Genomic DNA, 8484 nt, shown 5'->3' with positions numbered 1-8484 from the left:
TAGCATCGAGAAAAAAAAATGGAGGATGGAAATATTAATATGAGTTTGAAAGAAATTTCAAGTCAAAAAATATTTGGATATGGGATAAAAAGAAACTCCTCTTTTAGGCTGTCATCTCGTCTATTATTTTATATGGATGTCAGGCTTGGAATTGCAATATATCCAAAGAGTCAGGGAGTAATATAGAACATATCTAAAAGAAATTTATAACATGTAGTCTAAAGATTAAAGGAAATAATCACTATCTTATCCTCTTTATTTAAGAAAGGTTTCACCCATTGAAAGTATGGTTATGAATAGAAGAATAAATAAAACAAAATGGAAGCCAAACGATTTCGTAAAATTGGCTATAATCCTAGCCAAACCACCCATCTTCAGCTCAAGACAAGGATGGAACAAGGATGTCTAGTCTTTTCTTGAACATTGCGAAATAAGGGAGGATATGATTTTGATGAGTAAGAATAATATTAAAAATATTTGTACTTCAAAATTTAAATAAAAATGTAGGGTGATAAAGAGTTATAGGGGAAAATCAAACTAAGATGTTATAAGGAGATGATCAATCCTAATCTTGAAAATCAAAAGCTTCTCTCCTTCTTGACTAATGTTAAGAAGAAAATGAATATTTCTAAAATAAGATAAATATGCCATGATCTTCATAGTGAAACTAGACAATGGTTACCTCCGAAAACAACATGGGATGAAAGAGTTTGTCACCTTTGAGACACCAAGAGGGTTGTAGATGAAACACCCTTTGTCTTAGATTATCCATCTTATACTCGCATTCAATCTAATATTCAAAATATTTTTCAAACTACTAGCCTTCTTGACCTTTTAAATGAGAAAAACTAGGGTGATTTTGGAACACTTCTCTTAAGGCTTCTTGAGTGTAGAAATAAAATGCTAAAGAACATAATCATTTATTTATAGTAAATTTATTCTATTCTTCAAGTTCGTTTTCTTCTTTTATTAAAATTTTTTACCATTTATTTAAAGATTTTTCTAAAATTATTTTTCAAAATTTTAAACGAGAAGTAATAATCTTGCTCTATTTTGAAAAATAATTGTGAAATCTTTATATTCATTGCCAACATTACTAGATCATAATTTTTACTTTCATTCTATAAATGTTATGAAATTAGTAAAAAAGAAATATCATAAATATAAAATCTTATTGAAAAATCATTGTGCCATTAATCAAATAGATTTTTCCATACCAATCATAGCACATATTGATTGAGACTCTTCTTTGGTTTAAAATCCTATTTGTTTTTATGGTTGGATAACACATCCATCTTAGTTAAATTGCTATAGTTTGACACAAACTCAACTTTTTTTTGTTAGATAATGAATGCCCAAGTTAATGTACTTGTGGTTGTCACCATGATAGGTTATAGGTCATGGCATTAGTCGTCACTCCTAAAAAGTGATAGCTATCAAAATCAAGTGTAGCAAACCTAAGGCTCACGATGAGATATAAATATTTATATCTTTACATATTATTTGGGTTGCACAACTTTGATAAATATAATTGGTTCTTTCTACATCATTTCTCTACCTCATTTAATTAGTTGAGTACCATCATTTTGAAAATTGATTTTTTCTAATCATTTCTGTAGATGAGTACAATCATTGAAAAATGAAGGCCAAAATTTCATAAATATAATTAGATCCTTATACATCATTTTTCAACCTCATTTAATTAGGAGAGTACAATCATTAGAAAGTGAACCAAAAAAACGGAGGTAAACGATTTTATAGGTAGTAGTCATTCCTAATAACATAGCGACAAGAAATGGGATAATTGAAGTATTAGCGCCTAAAAAACGACAAGGAAAACGGAGCTATGCTGATAAATAAAGGATTATGACCTAGATTAGGCAAAAGCATACCCACAAGTAAAGGTATTTATGATAGTAAATACGAGATAAGCACCAAGTAAAGGCATTTATGCTGATAAGTACACGACAAACACCTGGAAACTTAATAACGTAGCGACAATGAAACGGATCTGTGCCGTGAAATGCGGGATTAGCTCATAAGGCAAGAACAGCAACTAAAGGGATATTTGCTTATGAATAAGTAATGGAAAAGTGGCCAGAAAAGGTGGGAATGTGTACAACGAAAGGAATCTACGACCAAAAAAGAAAGGAATGGCGCAAATACCTGCGAGGGTGTCCCAAGAAGTAAATGTACCGAAGAACAAACGTTGGGAAGAGGAAGCCGGAAAAATCTATGGGGGTAAAGTTTTTATTTTATAATTAAAATCTATGGGGTAAAGTTTTTATTCTATTGAAATTTGGTCGAGGTTTCAAATTAACTCTTCATCTTCTTTATCGGGTGAAAAAATTAATCTTCTTAAATGTTTAAATAACATAGATGCATCCTCTCCAATTAGTAGTAGGAAGCTAAAAAAGGATTAAAATAACTAAGCTAAATGAACCAATAAAGATAAAGTCAAATAAAGTGACATAGAAATGAAAATACAAAAAATAGAAAATAGAAATGAAAAACAATCGAGAGGAAAGAGCAGGAACGAGCTCTTGCTTAATTTCCAACCATCATCCATGTTGAGATTGATCGCATGTTTCTTAATCTCAATGGTTTCTCTTACCTTCCTATGTTGGAAGTGATCAACCCTTGCGATTACTTGGGAATCCTCAATAGAGACATGGTGCTTATACTTCACTGCATGTTAGATAAAGCTCAGGAACGATTGTGCCCAATGTGTGTTGCATGCTCTTGGATTCTTTGGTTAATGGATTGTGCCTAATGTCTGTTGCATGTTCTTTGATTCTTTGGTTAATGGAGCTAACAGTTTCACCTATGTAAGGAATCCCACACTAGCAAGGAATTGAGATGAAAGTGGTCTACTTACCTTTGTCTTGCGGATGAACCACATTAGTTGGTTCAACTAAATCTCAATAATGTGATTATTTTGAAAAAAAATCTCATTATCAATATCGATCTAGCAATAATAATAAAAAAATTACAATTTAATTACTTTTTATGTTTTTTTTTAATTTTAACAACATGGATATATCATTAAGCAAGATTTTTTTATCTTGCTTATTATACATTCGTGTCTATAGGAATGAACAGAGCATTTCTTTTTATTGTCACACTAGTTGATAATTACATTAAACTGAACCCCAAAATAGGCATGCCTATAAACATAACAAAATTGAAAAGGAAGTTTTTAACTATTTCTTATTTTGATTGTATTCACCCATTTTGATTATAGTTAAAATAATTTCCACATATATATAATATTGATTTGAAAAACCATTTTCTTGGTTTTTTTAGTCATTTGGTTATATCATTTTTTATTATAACAATGCTACATAATTTATAACATATTTATAATATAAGAGTTATCAAATGATTTATTTATATAATTTAGATGGCTAACAAAACATCTATAAACATCAAAAACATTTAGTTCAATATACATTTCAAATTACAAATTTCAAAAAAATAAAAAAATCATTAACTAAATTATAACATCATTAAATTAAAAAATAAAACTATTATATATAAATACTAATTAAAATTATTATTATATAAATCAAATCTCTATCTTCCGCACAATAATTTTTAATAATTAATCTAAAATCTTAAAAACTCTTCCAAAATTTCATACCTAATGCATGTATTAAAATAATTAGTTCAAACTCAATTATTTAAAATTACATTACCACCCTTTGCTATACAAATTCCCTATTAAAAAAAACGGAGAACCCCATAAAGTCACACGGTTAGACTCTTGTATATCAAAGCAAAAGGATGTTACGTGTACCTACATGATAAACGGATAAGAACTATAAATAGAATAATTAAACCACCCCATACGTACATGATACACGAAGTGGCAGACCAGAACGCGCGTTAAGTCATATTATTGATTAATCACGACATGAGTGGGTGCATGACGCTCTATATATAAACAATGGCAATATGGTTCCAAGGCACAAATTTTAGTTCGTTATAATCTTCACCTATCACAGTAGGCCGAAAGGTATCATACCGTAGAAGCCTAACACAGTAGGCTCTAGTTTCTGTTGCACCGTTGGTTTCCATGCGCAGACCCTCTCTCAGTTCTACTTATGAGCTGAAGGCTTTGCATACGGAATGGACAAACGGAAGTCCGCAACACGTTTTATAAGCATGAGATCGACCACCTCTGTATCTAGCGATGACGCTGAAAGAAGACGCGTAGGCGATTATCATTACAATCAATGGGACGATGATGTCATAGACTCTCTGGCAACGTCTTATGAGGTCGTTAACTAATTTCATAAAAATTTATTCTTCTGCATATTCCTTTTTTCGTTCAGAATTAGTTTACTGTATTTAATGTAATGTCATTCAGGCACCTTCCTACCGTGAACCTCATCATAGACTTATTGGGGAAGTTAAAGAAATGTTCAATTCGATGGCAGTGGAGGATGGAGAACTAATCAGTCCGCTCAATGACCTCCATCAACGTCTTTGGATGGTCGATAGCGTTGAACGGTTGGGGATCGATAGGCATTTCCAAAATGAGATCAAATCAGCATTGGATCATGTTTACAGGTCTGTCCCCATATCATCATCATGTTTAATCTCTGCTTTATACATCGAAAACACACGATTATAACAAGAAAGTTATTTGGTCAGCAGCTATTGGCACGAAAAAGGCATTGGACGTGGCAGAGAAAATGCTCTGATTGATCTCAACTCAACGGCATTGGGACTTCGAACTCTCAGACTACATGGATATCCAGTGTCTTCAGGTATACATACATGTTTTATTAATTAATTACTCTTTGAACATTCTCATTATAACTGACAACTGCCATTTACGAGGACGCATTGACTGATAATCCATCATACATTAATATCAGTTGTGTTACAACACTTCAAAGACCTCAACAAGGAGTTTACCTGCTCTGCCATTCAAACCGAGGGAGAGATAAGAAGCGTACTCAATTTATTTCGGGCATCCCTCATTGCCTTTCCCGGCGAAAAACTCATGGAAGAGGCCGAAATCTTCTCTACAATGTATTTAAAAGATGCCCTACGAAAGATTCCGGCCTCTAGTCTTTCACAAGAGGTGAGCCAGTAATACTAATATCACATCAGCTAATTATTGGTTGGCATCTGTGTTTTATAGTTTCAATTTTGTCGATGGCAGATAGAGTATGTTCTGGAGTATGGTTGGCACACAAATCTGCCGAGACTGGAAGCAAGAATGTACATGGAAGTATTTCCACAAGACACTATATATGAGTAGGTTCATTATTTCACCATGTAACATCCAATTTTAGTTGCATATCCTAAAGATTTAGTGTTTTTTTTTAAACGTTTAATTGAATGCAAAAATGCTCCTCGCCTAGATAAAGCATATATGTTGAGAGAAATACTACCCGCTATCAAGAAATGTGTCTTTTAATAATTTAGTTTCAGTGGAAGTTCGCCGATTGATGCCCTTTTTTTTTATCGACGACGCGCCATATCAACAGGAAGAAACTGTTAGAACTTGCGAAAATGGAGTTTAACATCTTTCACTCTTTACAAAGGAGAGAGTTACAATATCTCTCGAGGTAATGAGCTGTCATTCGATATCGTCCGAGAAGTAATTCAATTTGAGTGGTAAGAAGATCAACAGGATAAATAAATAAAGTTTGTTTGTGCAGATGGTGGAAACATTATGGGTTTTCTCAGCTGGCATTCACGCGACATATTCCCGTGGAGTACTACACTTTTGCATCCTGCATTGCCAGTGATCCTCAACATTCCGCATTCCGACTTGGCTTTGCCAAACTGTGTCAACTTGTAACGGTTCTCGACGATATCTACGACACCTACGGGACAATGGAGGAGCTCGAACTCTTCACCTCAGCAATTAAGAGGTGATAATTGCACTTACTTCGGGAAACCTATTTTGTTTTTGGTTTTTTTGGGCGATGTAGTGGTCGTAAAATAGTTTTGAAAGCGATGGACCTAAAAAATCCTTGAAGTAGTAATAATTGTAGCACACTACATGCCCTTTAATGCACTCTTTAGACATGACTAAAAGTTGTGTAATGATCAGATGGGACCCGTCATCGATAGACTCTCTTCCAGAATATATGAAAGGAGTGTACATGGCCGTATACGACACCGTAAACGAAATGGCTAAAGACGCAGAGAAGGTTCAAGGACGAGACACACTCAACTATGTTCGACAGTCTGTATGTACCGTTATAAAGCAAATATATACAACTATGTTCTGACAAAGTTAAGAAGGCCAAGTATTTATTAGTTAATTTGTTTTGCTTGTCCTCTTCAGTGGGAGCCTTATCTTGATTCGTATATGATAGAAGCTAAGTGGATTTCCAGTGGTTATCTGCCGACGTTCCAGGAGTACATGGATAACGGCAAAATCAGTTTCGGTTCTCGCATAGTCACATTGCAACCCATCCTTACTTTTGGCGAAGCCCTTCCGCTTCACATCCTGCAGGAAATTGACTTTCCATCCAAGTTCAATGACTTATGTGTGTCCTTCTTCGACTGAGAGGTGACACTCGCAGCTACAAGGTAAAATCCAATCAAATGGATTTATTTATTCTTGGTATAATTTAGAATTGGGATACATATGACAGTGACATTGGCATTGTGAATTCAGGCTGACAGGGCGCGTGGAGAGGAAGCTTCGTCCGTATCGTGTTATATGAAAGACCATCCTGGAATCACAGAGGAAGGTGCTGTCGATCAAATCAATGCTATGATCATTAACTTAACCAAGGAAGTGAATTGGGAGTTACTCAAACCCGACAACAATGTTCCCATTTCTTGCAAGAAAGCTGCTTTTGACATTTGCAGAGTTCTCCTTCACGGTTACAAATACAGAGATGGCTACAGTGATGCCACCATTGAAACAAAGAATTTGGTGACGAGAACCATCCTTGAACCTGTGCCTCTGTAACCACACCTCAAATCTACAAGAAATTTCTCCTTAATTCAGGTTTCTGATGTTACTAAATAGACCTCGAGGTTGCATACGGAGGGCATCTTGGTTGGTCGACAGGTCCATGTCATATGTGAAGTAGGTGTAGTAGTGCATTAGGAACAGAGAGGATATCACATCATGACCTCGAGGTTGCATACGGAGCGCATCTTGGTTGGTCGACATGTCCATGTCATATGTGAAGTAGAGCATTAGGAACAGAGAGGATATGACCTCATAAATCATGTAGTAGTCTTTAATTATATTTTTGATGATAGAAATAAATTCAGAAATATCAAAAAAAAATTCAAGTCACTCAAGATTTTAACAACTATAATTTAAAATTATAAAAATCTCGCTCAAAGTTTATGTTTATCAAAATATAGAAAAAATTTCCATAATTTTCAAAGAAAAAACAGTAGAGTTAGACTACAGCCATAAGATATGTGGCCATATTGTTGATTAAAAAGTATGTGCGTTCTTGTTATTCTATTTTATTGATTAAATACGATATCATTTCCATAGTAATCAACATAGAGAAAACGGTAACGCTTGTAAATTTTAGAAGCAGTCACATAGATTTAACAATTGGGCAGCGCGATTGCACTATGAATTTTAAAATTCGGAGAGCACATATTAAAGGCGAATCAAGTAGTGTAAGTTGCAGAACCAATCACAAAAGATTTAAAATTTAGACTGCGCATTTCCAATCCGAATTTTAAAATTCGGAGAGCACTTATCGATCGCAATTATACATTTAAAATGGATTTTATGATGATGCTTTATTTAAATGCAAATAATTATAAATAAGGTTGAATCTTTCGATTGTCAATTCATAAAGGAAAATTATTTTATTTTATTCTATGAATAATTTAAATTTTAGATTATAAATAATTTTTTTATTGGCAGAAATTTTCTTTTTGGTTTTAATTTTCTTTAAAATCATAATTAAAATTAAATTGCTTATTAATATTTTCTTTAAAATCATAATTAAAATTAATTTGCTTATTGTTATTATGAAATAATAAATTTATATTTTTTTTAATTGGTGGTTTTTATACATATTGGTTCAGACAAAAAAAATTGGCTGGATGTGATTTTTGCCTTGTAGCATTTGTGGAGAATCCTCGAGAAATATTGACCAAATCTAGAAGCATTTTATAACTTATAAACTCAAAATTAAAAGCAACACACCCTAACTTATTCTCCGTATAGAAGCTAGGCTTTTGTTGTACAACCACAAACTCAATAATACCCCACCCTAGAATATGAAAAGTATTTGTGTGTTTTAACTAGCTCAAAGAAGAAAATTAATATACCCAAGATTAGAATGAACTCTCATCAACGAGTCATTGTGGAGTTACTAAAACACCATGGACGGAAAGTTTGTGCCATCTCTGTGAGATATAATATGAATATTTTTATTAAATAAATAATTTTAAAATAATATTATCAGTATGAAATAATATATTTATAATTTTTTTAATTACAGTTGTGATTCAAAGGTACAAATT

General features: G+C 33.1%; 1 pseudogene; it reads left to right on the top strand.

Moving 5' to 3' along the window:
* Nucleotides 1-1400: 1400 nt before the first annotated feature.
* LOC149145331 ((-)-camphene synthase, chloroplastic-like) lies at nt 1401-6949 on the top strand (annotated as a pseudogene).
* The last annotated feature ends 1535 nt before the right edge of the window (nt 6950-8484 follow it).

Source organism: Pinus tabuliformis, chromosome X (genome assembly GCF_031772625.1).
Source record: "Pinus tabuliformis cultivar Carrire ecotype Pingquan chromosome X, CPIR1, whole genome shotgun sequence".
Taxonomy (NCBI): Eukaryota; Viridiplantae; Streptophyta; class Pinopsida; order Pinales; family Pinaceae; genus Pinus; species Pinus tabuliformis.
This window is presented reverse-complemented; position numbering and strand designations above follow the sequence as displayed.